At 40.7% G+C, this 15,241-nt stretch overlaps 1 protein-coding gene across 3 annotated transcripts in view; it reads right to left on the reverse strand.

The window, feature by feature from the left end:
* Positions 1–13,794, reverse strand: part of LOC120525115 (probable cation-transporting ATPase 13A3) — a 127,905-nt gene extending 114,111 nt beyond the window's left edge. For all 3 annotated transcript variants that reach the window (XM_039747137.1, XM_039747139.1, XM_039747136.1), the window contains exon 1: positions 13,608–13,794. The gene's annotated coding sequence lies outside the window, so the exon portion shown is untranslated. The remainder of the gene's footprint in view (positions 1–13,607) is intronic.
* Between the last annotated feature and the right edge of the window lie 1,447 nt (positions 13,795–15,241).

Genomic DNA, 15,241 nt, shown 5'->3' on the forward strand with positions numbered 1-15,241 from the left:
ATCTAGATACATAAATATACTCAATAGATATGTAATATAATAAATAAATAAATAATACAGAAATTATCAGTGTATGATAATTAATGTTTAAGACATGTGTAAAGGGCGGCACGGTGGCACAGTGGGTAGCGCTGCTGCCTTGCAGTTAGGAGATGCAGTTTCGTGTCCCGGGTCCTCCTTTCGTGGAGTTTGCATGTTCTTCCCATGTCTGCGTGGGTTTCCTCCCACAGCCCAAAGACATGCAGGTTAGGTGCATTGGCAATCCTAAATTGTCCCACATTGTGTGTGTGTGTGTGTGTGTGTGTGTGCGCGCCCTGTGGTGGGCTGGCACCCTGCCCGGGGTTTGTTTCCTGCCTTACACCGTGTGTTGGCTGGGATTGGCTCCAGCAGACCCGTGACCCTGTAGTTAGGATATAGCGGGTTGGATAATGGATGGATGGACGGACATGTGTAAAGAATGACAGGTCAGAAGGTTTCACAGCAGAAGGATATCAAGAATGTCAAAATACTTAAAGGTCAGTATGAGATTTTCAGTTCTTTTTTACATGCACTTTAGTCTTTGCAGGAAAGTGGCCTGCATGTATAAAAGTTCTGTGTCAGTGGGTTTTTAGAGGTGGTTGAGGCAGTGTGGAAGATCCCAGGGGGCAGCATAGTGTTAAGGAGTCTGGCAGCTTGGGGGTAAAAACTATCCTGCAGCTTGGCAGATATGGCTCTGATGCTGCAGTATCTTATCTTGGATGGCAAAAGTGTGAAGAGTCCATGTGAGGGGTGTAAGGGGTCCCGCACATTGTTGCAGGCCTTGCGGACACTGCGTTTGTAAAATATGTCCTGTAGTGAAGGGAGAGGCACCCTAATAATGTTCTCTGGTGTCTTCCCTATCCTTTGCAGGTGCTTGCGGTCGGATATGTTGCAGCTGCCATACCAGACCGTGGTGTAGCTAGTCAGAACACTCTCAATGGTGCAACTGTAGAACATGGTGAGGATGGAAGGGGAAGATTTGTATGCTGTGCTCTGCATTGTACAAACCACTGGAACATCTCAGTTACATTTTATAAGCCTGGGAAGGTTCAAGAAGAAAGGCAGAGAATCCCAGAGCATTATATAAATACAGCCTCACAGAAGATCAGAGGAGGATCACAGACAGAAGCAGGGCAGGCAACTCTGAAAGATAATCGGGAACACTGGAAGAGTGAATGCGACTAACAGCCGTGGCTAGTTTCAGCAACTTATTTTATGATGCGTTTCCTGCAATAATAACAGTACGAAGGCAATTCTTCTGGAAGTACAGCTGTGGATAATTCATTGTTAATTAAAAGTGCCTGTTATTCAGTGTGTGTCTCATTCTTCCATTTCAATGTTTATTGTAGTTTTATTCTTGATGTTGTTGTGAAGTGACAACTATGTTCAGCATAGCTCAATATCCTACCTTATTATGGTTTCCTTCTTTTTCTCCTACTACTACTACTTTGAATATTATTATAGTAATTCTCTTTGTGGTGAAGAATTAGCATTCGTATCAGAAAACTACAAAATGAAAAGCAAAGGCTGCCCATAAAATCATGAAATCATTCATTCTCAAATCTCCTACTCCTTGCTGGGACTGGGAGAAGGATGCTTCATAACTACTTCTAATGTCCTACTCAGAGGTAAAAGAAACCCTTATCCTTCTCAGACTTTTAGTGCAATTTATAGGATTAATTCAGAGATGCTTAATAAATATGGGCACTGGTCTGGTTTTTGAGGCGTAGAAACGCTTTACACCATCTTGGGTCATTGAGCTCACAAAATATACAATATTCAACTCATAATGGAACAAAGAGCAGAGCAAACACACTCACACTGACCAATTTAGATTCTCCATCTAATCTAAACCTGCATTATCTTTGAAATGTTAAAGGAATCCAAAACACCCTCAGAATAACAGCAAACAATACACAGTGCACGGGCAGAACTTTGAATCGCGATGGTTTCATTTTATTCATGTAGCAAAATCTTTTCTTAAAAATGACATACAACTCAAAGTACTCAAGCTATGTAGTTGGAACAATGGCAGATCATCTGATTCCTCATCTGATTGCCACACAGTGAAGAAGTGATGGTATTTAATCTAACAATTTGTGTTTTGAGGTCTGGTGTGTTAATCACCAAGCCGCAGTGTCTTTGGTATAATCATGTCTCTTTAGTTTTTAAAAAAAAACTCATTACATATCACTTTTCAATATCAACTCTGGCGTCATTCAAGGGCCTCGGGTGCTGTCTTCAGCTTCCATTCCTTATCATGCACACCACACATCCTCAGACACCAGCCTCACCACATTTGGCAACACCCTGCATGCTTATGTCTGAAGTTTCATTTTTGATTGAAAACGGAAGCTAACATTTCAGAGATGTTCCATTTCAATGAAATATTGACTGACAAATGTTGCCATATTTTCCATTCATGTTTATGGTATACAAAATACTTTGGATAAAACCGTCTACTAAATAAATTTAAGCAGTCCCCTTGTCAAAGCCAGAAGATAGATAGATAGATAGATAGATAGATAGATAGATAGATAGATAGATAGATAGATAGATAGATAGATAGATAGATAGACAGACAGACAGATAGACAGACAGACAGACAGACAGACAGACAGACAGATAGACAGACAGACAATTTATTAATCCCAAGGGGAAAATCACATAATCCAGCAGCAGCATACTGATACAAAAAAACAATATTAAAGAGTAATAAAAATGCAGGTAAAAACAGACAATAACTTTGAATAATATTAACGTTTACCCCCCCAGGTGGAATTGAAGAGTCGCATTGTGTCGGGGAGGAACGATCTCCTCAGTCTGTCAGTGGAGCAGGACAGTGACAGCAGTCTGTCGCTGAAGCTGCTCCTCTGCCTGGAGATAACACTGTTCAGTGGATGCAGCGGATTTTCCATTATTGACAGGAGCCTGCTCAGCGCCCGTTGCTCTGCCACGGATGTCAACCTGTCCAGCTCCGTGCCTACAATAGAGCCTGCCTTCCTCACCAGTTTGTCCAGGCGTGAGACGTCCTTCTTCTTTATGCTGCCTCCCCAGCACACCACCGCGTAGAAGAGGGCACTCGCCACAACTGTCTGGTAGAACATCTGCAGCATCTTATTGCAGATCTTGAAGGACGCCAACCTTCTAAGGAAGTATAGTCGGCTCTGACCTTTCTTACACAGAGCATCAGTATTGGCAGTCCAGTCCAATTTATCATCCAGCTACACTCCCAGCTATATATGCTAGGCACTATTCAATCAGTCATTTCAAAACTTGACCTGTGTGGCATCCAGTATGCCATAGCACATCCATTTGTTATTTTATTCAATTCTGGTGTGAAAACAAAGTGAAATCTGAGGTGAGGTGGGAATCAGGTGTGGTCTCTATAGTATACCAAGGTGGATGCAGAAAACATTGAAAGAGAACCTGCCTTACTGCCTCTCCTGCCCTTCTACAGCACATATAAAATCCCCTCATGCAACAAAACTGACAAAGTAAAAAATGTGCACTGTTCAGTAGTGAGCCCCAAGCCCTCCTTATTTCCTAGGGGATCTGAAATATAAACAAAAGTGTCAATATCAATGGTACAGCAGGTGGAAGGCACACAAAGTGACACATTTCAAACTGGTCAAACAGGTTAAGTCGAAGTTTAGTAATATCATTCAGCGCTACCATTTTATAAATAACCAAATCTGCCTAATCAGAGCCAACTTGCGCTGAGGAAGAAAAAGGCTGCTAGGTCCTTTGGTGTTACCATGCATAAGAAATAAAGCAGATGCTTTTTTATGGTATACACCCTGGTAAAATTGTCATGGTGTTCCTGCATTTTATTACTGGGTAATAGTCAGCTTTAAAGCATTTGAAACAAAAAAGCAGAGAACCTTGATAAAATGAGCTGGCAACTTTGTTGAAGTAAATTCAAAATGTGCTTATTCTTGAATTAGTATATGCAGTGTATACTATCCAATAGTATATATATATATATATATATATATATAGTTTACAGTACCAATTTTCATGAGAAAACACTGTGCAATGTCTTTATATGAAACAACTGCTAGAAATGTGAATTAAGAAAAAAACAAAAGAGCAATGTGAAATAACCTGCCCAGGATTCCAGACTGCACCCTAAAACTGTATGGTTTCAAGCCTTCACCTTTAGCCACGAGGCCATCCTCTCTAAAATTACTGTTTTTATCTACAGTAGAAACTGCAAATTAATTTATTTGTGGCTTACCTCTAATGCTCTCCATAAGGACTGAACTTGGCACATTTTCTTTTGGGATTTAGTATGGCCAAGTGGTCAATGTGTTAGACTTTGAACTCTTAGCATGTGACCATATGCATGCCAGTTTACCTGCCTGTGCTCCAATTACTGAAATGTTAAAAATAAGAGAAAAAAGAACAGCAGCTCTGGCTTGGTGAAGTCAATGGGGAGAGCCTGGCCACATAAATTCACTACATGAAGGATGGCTGTTTATTAGTATTATTTTAAAACCACTGTACTTACTAACTGCTTGTAATTATAATGTGTGTGCTTCATTTATCTAGTAAAAAATGCATCAAAAAAAAAGTTTCATTTTTGAAATACTTTTTCAATCCCCATCTTTTCACATGAACTTCGGGGGTCAGAGTGCAGGGTCAGACATTGTACAACACCACTGGAGCAATTTTCAGGCTAAGGGTCTTGCTCAAGGGATCAAAGGAATAGTTCACTATATAAAATAATGTTTGTTTATTATGTACAGTGCTTATAAAATTTTTCACATTTTACTGTTATACAACAGGGAATCACCTCAGATTTAATTTGTCTTTTCTGACATTAATCAACAGAATAACACTCTTTAATGTCAAAGTGAGTACAGATCTCGGCAAAGTTGTCTAAATTAATTACAAATATAAAACACAAAATAATTGATTAAGTATTCAATATTTAATAGATGCACCTCTGTCAGCTTGAGTCTGTGTGCACAAGTCAGTATCAGCTTTGCACATCTGGACTTCTTTGCAAAACTGCCCAAGCTCTGTTAGGTCGTTTGATGATTGCAAGTGAACCGTCTTTGTCAAGTCCAGCCACAAATTCTCAACGGGATTGAGATCTGCACTCTGCCCCGGCCACTTCAGGACATTAGCATTGCTACATTTAAGCCATTCCTGTGTAACTCTGACTTTATTCTATGGTACAGTTCTTGATAGAAAACACATCTTCTCTCAAGAACCACACTTCTTGCAGACTGTATCAGGTTTTCCTTCAGGACTTTTCTGCATTTTGCTGCACTAACTTCACCCTCTGCTCTCACAAATCTTCCAGAGCCTGATGCTGAGCAGCATCCCCATGGCATAATGCTGCCGCCTCCATGCTTTATTGTGAGGATTGTGTGTTTTTGATAATGTGCAATGTTTGATTGACACCAATCATGGAGTTTAGTCTGATGGCCAGAAAGCTCAATTGTGGTCTCATTTCACCCCAGCACCTTCCTGCAGCTGACTTCAAAGTGCCCCATGTTGCTTCTATCAAACACTGGCTGACATGTCATGTGTGATTTTTTCTGTCTGCCACTCTTCCATAAAGCCATGACTGATGAAGCATCAGGGCAACAGCTGCCTGCACAGTTTCTCAAATATGAGCCACTGCAGCTTGTAACTTCTTCCAATTTCTCATAGGTTTCTTGGTGGCCTTCTTGCTAGTCTTCCTCTGGCATAGCCACTCGGATTTTGCGGATTGCTGTGTCTTTCTCGTTCCATTTCTTCATGATTGATTTAAATGGACTCCATGGAGTATTCAGTGACATGGATATTTTCTTGTTCCCATCCCCTGACTTGTTCTTTTCAATCTCCTTTTCACAGAGTTGCTTAGAGTGTTTTTCTGTCTTCATTGTGTCGGTTAGGGCCACTATACTGACTCACCACAAGCTGGACCATCCACACGAGGTGCTTTTAGACTACAATTAGCTGAAACCCCAGACAAGTGATCTCCATTGATCTAATTCTGGGATGTCTAAAACTAATTGGCTGTACTAGTGATGATTTGTGTGTGTCACATTAAAGGGGTGAATACTTCATGAAAACCAATATTTTGCATTTTAGGTTTGTAAATAATGTAGACAGAGCACAGTTGTGACTTTGATATTAAACTGTCTTTTTCTGTTGATTAATGTCAAAAAGGCCAAATTAAATCCACTGTGATTTAGTGTTGCATTGCATATCAATTAAATGTGAAAACTGCCAAGGGAGTGAATACTTTTAGACACTGTATTTCAATATTATCTTGGCGAAACTAAGCAAGTCATGTGGCCAGTCTGTACTTCATGATGCCAGCAATACTTTATGCCATGTCATGTGCCCAGTATATTATGGTGATGACTGACATTTACAAGAAGCTACAGTATATAAAAATAAATAATTAACATGGCACCACATGAATTTGCTCTATTATATCTTCAAAATTTATCTGATCAGCTTTTGAAAAATACTACAATTTAATTGTTTTCAGAACTGGTATAATTTATTACATTGATATTTGGAGCTTTGAAGTCATCAGATTTTACTTGAAAAACAACAAACCCCAATCCAGTCAGAATACAGAACCCTGCACTTATGCCAACTTGAAGGTGATGAGAGGAAAAGGGACTTGTCAACATGTAATGTCACGGTGTCTTTGTTCAAGTGTTACAAGTAACACTTTGAAGCCCAAGATAACCAAACAAAAGGCTCAGTACCAACACAGAGTCTGACCCTGGCCACACATAAACATTCATTCATCTTTCAAACTTGTTTATCCAGAGGAGAGTCATGGGGAAGCGGACGCCCTTCCTAGCAAGCCATGAACTATCCCTGGATGGGATGCCAGTCCATGGTAGGATGAACATACTCACCCACAAAGCATATTACATGTTAACCATCATAAAGCTGAAACTAGGGTTGAGTTCAGGTTGTATAAATAGTTTTACTGACACCTGTCAATGTGCAATAAATTAATAAACTGAATATATGTTTTTCCTGAAAAAAAATCTCAGTAGCTAACTGGGTGAATGGGCTGTTCTTTTTCAACGTTTGCACCTTTACAAACATCATCTGCTGGCAAAATGAAAAACAATGCATTACCAAGGACACAGTATGAAGCATGTGGTGTTTGACCACATGAAACAGTATTGATCTCCCTACAACATTTTGCTATGAACGCACAACCATCAGACGCCACTAACTTCCTGGACAGACTTCATCTTAAAAGAATTTGTGAGCAGGCAATGTTTCAATTTTGTACAGTATTTAGAATTCAAAGTGGATGAAACTGATCAATTATTGAATAATAATAACTCAAACACAGTCTGTCCAAAGTCAGTATATGGCATGTTTAGAACCTTCCAAATGTCAAACTTCTGATGTGATACAGAACAATCAATGTACCTGCTTTGTAAATTTCAGATCATCGTTACAATAATGTATAACATGAACATAAACAGTGTTCTATGACTGGAAAGGGAAAATTACAAATCCTTGGGCTGTTCCACTTATTTTAGTTTTGTAAGTAATGAATGTGAGGCCAATGTCTGCCATGAAAGGTGCTATATATGTATTACTGGTTAACAATACAAAAATCCAACATTAACAGTGTTCTGAAACCCTTAGTCATAATATATATTATAAAGTATATTTTTGTGCTACTCCAAAGCATTTGACATGTTTATAAAAATCTGACAAATACAATTTCTAGGGACAGTGTTACTTTAGCCTCTAGCCTCCCTCTTTCATCGTCGTTTATCAACATGTCATCACTTGGGTGAAAGAGTTTTATCCTGTTAGTCACTGTAAACATAGGCCATTTACATGTCCAAGTGCAAATGGGAAACGTAAATCATAACTGGTAAACTGTGGGCTGGGGTTATACTTGCAAGACAGAAAACAAAGTGGATCCCAGTAATTAAACAATTACCAATGTCTAATGTACAAACCGGATTCCAAAAAAGTTGGGACACTATACAAATCGTGAATAAAAACTGAATGCAATGATGTGGAGATGCCAACTTCTAATATTTTATTCAGAATAGAACATAAATCACGGAACAAAAGTTTAAACTGAGAAAATGTATCATTTAAAGGGAAAAATATGTTGATTCAGAATTTCATGGTGTCAACAAATCCCAAAAAAGTTGGGACAAGGCCATTTTCACCACTGTGTGGCATCTCCCCTTCTTCTTACAACACTCAACAGACGTCTGGGGACCGAGGAGACCAGTTTCTCAAGTTTAGAAATAGGAATGCTCTCCCATTCTTGTCTAATACAGGCCTCTAACTGTTCAATCGTCTTGGGCCTTCTTTGTCGCACCTTCCTCTTTATGATGCGCCAAATGTTCTCTATAGGTGAAAGATCTGGACTGCAGACTGGCCATTTCAGTACCGGATCCTTCTCCTCGCAGCCATGATGTTGTGATTGATGCAGAATGTGATCTGGCATTATCTTGTTGAAAAATGCAGGGTCTTCCCTGAAAGAGATGACGTCTGGATGGGAGCATATGTTGTTCTAGAACCTGAATATATTTTTCTGCATTGATGGTGCCTTTCCAGACATGCAAGCTGCCCATGCCACACGCACTCATGCAACCCCATACCATCAGAGATGCAGGCTTCTGAACTGAGCGTTGATAACAACTTGGGTTGTCCTTGTCCTCTTTGGTCCGGATGACATGGCGTCCCAGATTTCCAAAAGAACTTGAATCGTGACTCGTCTGACCACAGAACAGTCTTCCATTTTGCCACACTCCATTTTAAATGATCCCTGGCCCAGTGACAACGCCTGAGCTTGTGGATCTTGCTTAGAAATGGCTTCTTCTTTGCACTGTAGAGTTTCAGCTGGCAATGGCGGATGGCACGGTGGATTGTGTTCACTGACAATGGTTTCTGGAAGTATTCCTGATCCCATTCTGTGATTTCCTTTACAGTAGCATTCCTGTTTGTGGTGCAGTGTCGTTTAAGGGCCCGGAGATCACGGGCATCCAGTATGGTTTTACGGCCTTGACCCTTACGCACAGAGATTGTTCCAAATTCTCTGAATCTTCGGATGATGTTATGCACAGTTGATGATGATAGATGCAAAGTCTTTGCAATTTTTCGCTGGGTAACACCTTTCTGATATTGCTCCACTATCTTTCTGCAACATTGTGGGAATTGTTGATCCTCTACCCATCTTGGCTTCTGAGAGACACTGCCACTTTGAGAAGCTCTTTTTATACCCAATCATGTTGCCAATTGACCTAATTAGTGTTTATTGGTCTTCCAGCTCTTCGTTATGCTCAAATTTAATTTTTCCAGCCTCTTATTGCTACTTGTCCCAACTTTTTTGGGATTTGTTGACACCGTGAAATTTTGAATCAACATATTTTTCCTTTAAAATGATACATTTACTCGGATTAAATGTTTGATCTGTCATCTACGTTCTATTACAAATAAAATATTGACATTTGCCATCTCCACATCATTGCATTCAGTTTTTATTCACAATTTGTTTAGTGTCCCAACTTTTTTGGAATCCGGTTTGTAAATAAAAAAAGTAAATAAAATATACAGCCTTTATTTAATGAAGTACCTGTGAACATTACTCCAAGGTAATTGTGTGTACTGGCATATATACATATGTACATTATATTCATAAACTTGCTCACTGTAGGTGCCAGGAAGGAAGGACAAGCATGGATAAAGGAAGGATTCATACCCGGCCAGGAGGCCATAATGGAAGGATCAGGAGAATGTGCTCACCAGAAGCAGTTTAATTCCCTGTACGGCAGGTGTCAGTGTTCCTCAGGGCTATATGGGAGTTTGAATCTTGAGACGCAGCCTTGTCAGGGTCTTTGGGAACCACCAGAGGGCGCTGCTGGGGGAGGACTGCCCTGGTTTCCGCATGACTCAAAAGTGCTCTGGACGACTTAGGCAGTAGACCAGAAGCAGTTCCCAGGGCGGCTTTAAAAGAAAGCCTGCTGCCTCACTTTAATGGAGGGGATTGTGTATGTGTATTTTGCTGGTGATTGTATGAACAAGGTGTTTTGTCAAATAAAAATTCTTTATTTGATCCTGGAAATGTGTTGGGTATTGCTGTATCTGTGGTTTGGGGCTCAGTGGCATCCCTTGTGGTTTCACCACATATATAGTTTATAGATACACACATAGATACATATAAGTATAATACACATACATACATATACACTAGTGATCAAAAGCTTGAAATCATCCAGAAATGTTAATTTTTAATAGAAATCCAATACTGTTCAATATCTAGGTTCTTTTGCCCATTTTAATCTTATGTTTTTACTTGTCAGTTTTAGATATGGTTTTTATTTATTTGTGTATGTAGGTGCTAAAAGGGAATGTAGACAAGGCTAACACCCTAAACCAATTTTAATAGACTTTCATTCCTTCCACCACCACCTTCTTCCAATAACCAGTCCTCCCCACACCATCCCTACTATATCAACAACTCCTACCTCTAACAAGCAGTGTGGACTGTCCATAACTGATGACCAAGTGAGGAGACAACTAAGGAAGATACACAGAGAAAAGGCCATTGGACAAATGGAATCTGTCCTCAAGTTCTTAAGGCCCGTACTGACCAACTTTGTGGTGTCCTCTGTCACCTGTTCAGTCAAAGGAGACCCTGTTATCGAAAACCTTCTGCATTATTCCTGTTTCAAAGAAAGCAAGTGCCTCTTCACCTAATGATTACAGACCAGTGGCCCTTATGTCCCAAATCTTGAATAACATTGAGAAGCTAATCCTGAACTAGATGAGTCCTCTTAAGAAAGAATACCTGAACCCACTGCAGTTGATCTTTAGGACAAAGACTGAAGTGGAAGACGCAATTATCTATCTGCTACATAAGGCTTATTCCCACCTGGCCAAGCTATCAGCACTGTGAGGGTTATGTTTTTTGATTTCTCCAGTGTCTTCAATACCATCCAAACATGCCCAATAAAGGGTAAGTTCAAGGATATACAGGTGAATTCGCTGCAGTGTCATAGATAACAGACTATCTGTCGGGCAGAATACAGTTTCTGAGACTAGTGCAAGTGCAACAGTCTGTCTCTTAATATGGACAAGACAAAAAAGATGACTGTTGATTTTAGGAAGGCCCATGCTGTGCACACCAAACTGCACATCAAGGGCTCTGCAGTGGAACTGGTTAAGTGCACCAGATTTCTTGGTGTGCACCTGATAACTTATCTTACTTGGTCATTTAACACCACTTCCATAGCCAAGAAGGTGCAGCAGCATCTTCACTTCCTATGGCGGCTGAAAGAGGCAATTCTAGCTCCCCCATTCTCTCCATATTCTATAAGGAAACCATTGCGAGTGTCCTAACCAGCTGAATCACTGTCTGGTTGGAGAACTGCAGGGTCTCCATCCATAAGGTCCTACAATGGATATTCCACACAGTAAAAATGATCATCGTTATGAAGTGTTGCATCTGCAAAGCCTATAGGATTGTGACAAAGAAGACAGTGCATTTACACTTACATAAGCGCTTTACACTTATCACCAATGCGCAGTATTCAACTGGATGATGCGACGGTAGACTTCTTTATGCCAGTACGCTCACTACACATTAGTTATGTGTAGAGGTGAGAAAGATTGTTAACCAAACAGAGACAGGAGATGATTAGGAGGCCAGAATGACCAGGACATAATGGGCAATTTAGCCAGGACATCAGGATAAACCATACGGATGCCCAGGGATCTTTTACAACAACAGGGTGTCAGGACCTCAGTTTTACATCTCATCCAAAGGAATGTGCCATTTTTGCAGCACCGTGAAGGGACACTGTGCTGGGGCACTGGGATCCACATTCGGACAACAGGGTAAGCACCTCCTGCTAGCCTCAACAACACCTCTTCCAGCAGCAACCCAAGCTTTTGCGAAATGGTCTCCCATCAAAGTACTGGCCGAGTCCGAACATGCTTAGCTTCAAGTGGGATTACCTGTTCTGACATGGATGCTCATGGTGAAGGACTGCTCCCATCCTTCCTGTGGTCGGTTTTTACCATTTCCAAACTGCAGAAAGTACTGTGGTCTCTGAAACAGTGCTGCCAGGTTCTACAACGGCAGCAAGTCCTAGCATGACCAAACTCTGAACACTGTGCTGCACCCCTGCCCTTAGATCTGCTTCTAGTAGCGTACTTATGTAAAGTACATTTGTTACAGTACTACTGTTATTATTTATGTATTACTACCTGTTCATTACTTATTATTTATTTTTTTTACCTATTATAGTATAGCACAGTATAGTTCTTCACTTGTCTTGCACTTGTCCTGTGTTCATATGAATGCCACACCACGCCCCTGAGGATGTTATTTTCTACCATTGTATGCTGCAGTACCGTGTATAGATGGTATGACAATAAAGCCACTTGACTTAAGATTGGCTCTGGAGAACCAAGTCCAGGTGTAAGAATAATGCCCCCTGTAAAGCGGTGGCACCTCATCCAGGCTTACTTTTTGTCTTATAGCCAATGATGCCCTGATAAACTCCACTTTCCATGACTCTACTGGAATAATTTGATTCAGAAAATAAATGAGTAACTTCTAAAAAAAAAAAAAGAGGAAGTGTATGTATATAAAAACCAGGAAATGCTGCTTAACATAAAGTGGGATACAGTACTAAAACAGGAAGCGATTATCCACACAATGTGGGATTCTGAAAAAAAATTGTGACTGGCGTATTTGATGCTTATACGCCTCACAGAATTTATAAACGGGGTGAATGAGAAGCTGCGATAACACTGCTCATAGCTAAAGGAGGCTGACAGACCGAATGCACTACCCTTTCTGTAAAATGTCAGCATCTTGATTTCAGTTTTTTTTCCTCCCATGAGGTACGTATTCAGTTTATCAACTTTTCCACCACGTACTTTGAATCAACCTCTACTTCAAGAATATACGTCTCTGCCACCTTGGAAGTGTGCCAGCAGATTACTGTCACGACTTTTTGGCTAGTGTTTTGAATTCTGGTAATATATATATATATATATATATATATATATATATATATATATATATATCGCCCTCCGTCGTTTTACCGTTTTTCTCTTTTCTGTGTACGATCTCTACGAACACGACATTCATTCACTGGAAAGCATCTGGGAGGCCGCGAGTCCCCTGACTAATCCCTTCAGCCATGGCCGTGCCGAGTTAACGAACGAACAAACCAAGCGCGACAGCACGCACGCAGCCCGCCGAGCACATGTTCGCCATGGCCAGCCGTGTCCTGGAAACGACGGCTCGTGCGAGGAAGGAGGAGTAAGCAAATGACAGGCGCTGCTCCACTTCGTCCGGATGCAAGCTGCCGTCTAGGGACTCAGATATCGGTTATGACAGAAAAGCTTACATGGCGTATCACCGCTGAGTGCAGTGAAAAGGACTGGTGACACATGGAGCGCGTGCTCTAAATATACCAATACGCAGCGTCGATGTAAGGCTTAAATTGACTGGCGGAGAGCAATGTTTTCCTCATCATTTATCACACCGCCTCCTCATCAACCTCCTTCTCCTTATTCATCATCATCATTATCATCCGCGTCCACAACGCCACGTTGCCTACCCGAGTCTGGATCAACATATCATCTCCTCTGAAGATCACTCCGTCAGGATAGCAGGGCCGTAGTGAGTCGCTGCCACCTCCGAATCCCGACAGTACAATGATCCCGAATCTCCAAAGCGAAGAGCCCGGGTGTAAGACCTGCCTCCACAGGCTCCTGTCTGTCTTCGTTCAGTTACTTTGGCGTGTGTGTAAAATGAACTTGGTTGTGGGGGCGCTCGAGAGCGATGGAGTTGTCTTCGCTGTAGATTTCGTCACGGGTGACGACTGTGTAGTTTTACAGGTAAGGGGGCTACTGAATACTACATTCGTTTACTAGACTTCCCCCCTTTTAGTCTTCCAGTACGAAAAATGTTATTATGGCTAGGTGGAAAATAATGTAGAATATACACGGGGCTTCAATTTGTTTTCCGAGTCAGTGTTAAACCCGGTTAGAGAAGTGGACGCGGTTTTTGGTTGCTTCGGAGTGCAGTTAAACGTAATTTATACACAGAGACAGGTAGCACACGCAAAGATATAGGTTTATGGGATCGTTAATATCAAATACCTGTGTGCAAATATTCACAAATACAGAATACACATGCAGGCAGCAAGCCCACATTTTACTGAAATTGCCTGCAGCACATCCATCCACTTGGAATACGTAGGGGCACAATTAGGTGCAGCCTCTAAGTAAAGTTTTCGAAGTGGTTAAAATTTAGGAAGGAAACACAGCATATACTCTTCCCCTGTGCAAAATTTGTCAGAGATAGGCTTAAGAGACATTAGCTTTATGTACCTGCTGTTGCCCCAGGTATGTTTGTATAATGGATTCATGTAAGAAGGCAAACATTTGTGTTTTTTAAGTGTCGACTCTTTTGTTATTGCTGGCTGAAATGCAAGGGTTGTCATCTACACTACTTCTCTATCAATTTGTGTACTGTCAGGAGTTAAGAATTTGTTCTTTTATTGTATAATTAAATACTCTAACTGCAGACACTCCTTGCTGGGTTGGAACTATCAACACCACTTCTTTGTATTTCTTTCTTTCAGGAATAGAATATTGGTCCTAGTGAGTGTTTGTGTGTGTGTGTGTGTGTGTGTTCACCCTATCCAGGCCTTGTGTCTGATGCTTACGATGATCGGCTTCAGCTTCATTGTGAAACATCTCTGAATAAGCAGGTTTGAACATGGATGGATGTTTGATTAATCACATATTAATAAACTGGTTGGCTTGTCAAATAATTGAATCATTGATATGGCAGGTAATTTGGGCAAAACTATGTGTTTTTGTGTTTTCCCCTCTTTTGAACCTATATTTTTGATGAAACATTTGAAACCCAATCAACTCTATATGTTAAGCTGAGTTAACTATAATATGCATGCAAAGTAACATGAACATCTACTGATCTGTTTTGGAGTGGCCCAGCCGTTACAAGGCCCTATCGAATTTCTTAAAACTCCTTGAAACTTATTTTAAATTTCATGAGCAATAATGTAAATGTAAAGTTTACTGAAAGTACTCACCACTGTTTTTGAGCGATTTATGATTTTTGTGTTGGTCCCCATCACACCAAACACAAAGCTACCCAATCCAGCCATTACTCCCTTTGAATCCGCTTTCACTATAAGGAGGGGCAAACCTCAGCAATACAGTA

This window comes from Polypterus senegalus, chromosome 3, assembly GCF_016835505.1.
Source record: "Polypterus senegalus isolate Bchr_013 chromosome 3, ASM1683550v1, whole genome shotgun sequence".
NCBI lineage: Eukaryota > Metazoa > Chordata > Cladistia > Polypteriformes > Polypteridae > Polypterus > Polypterus senegalus.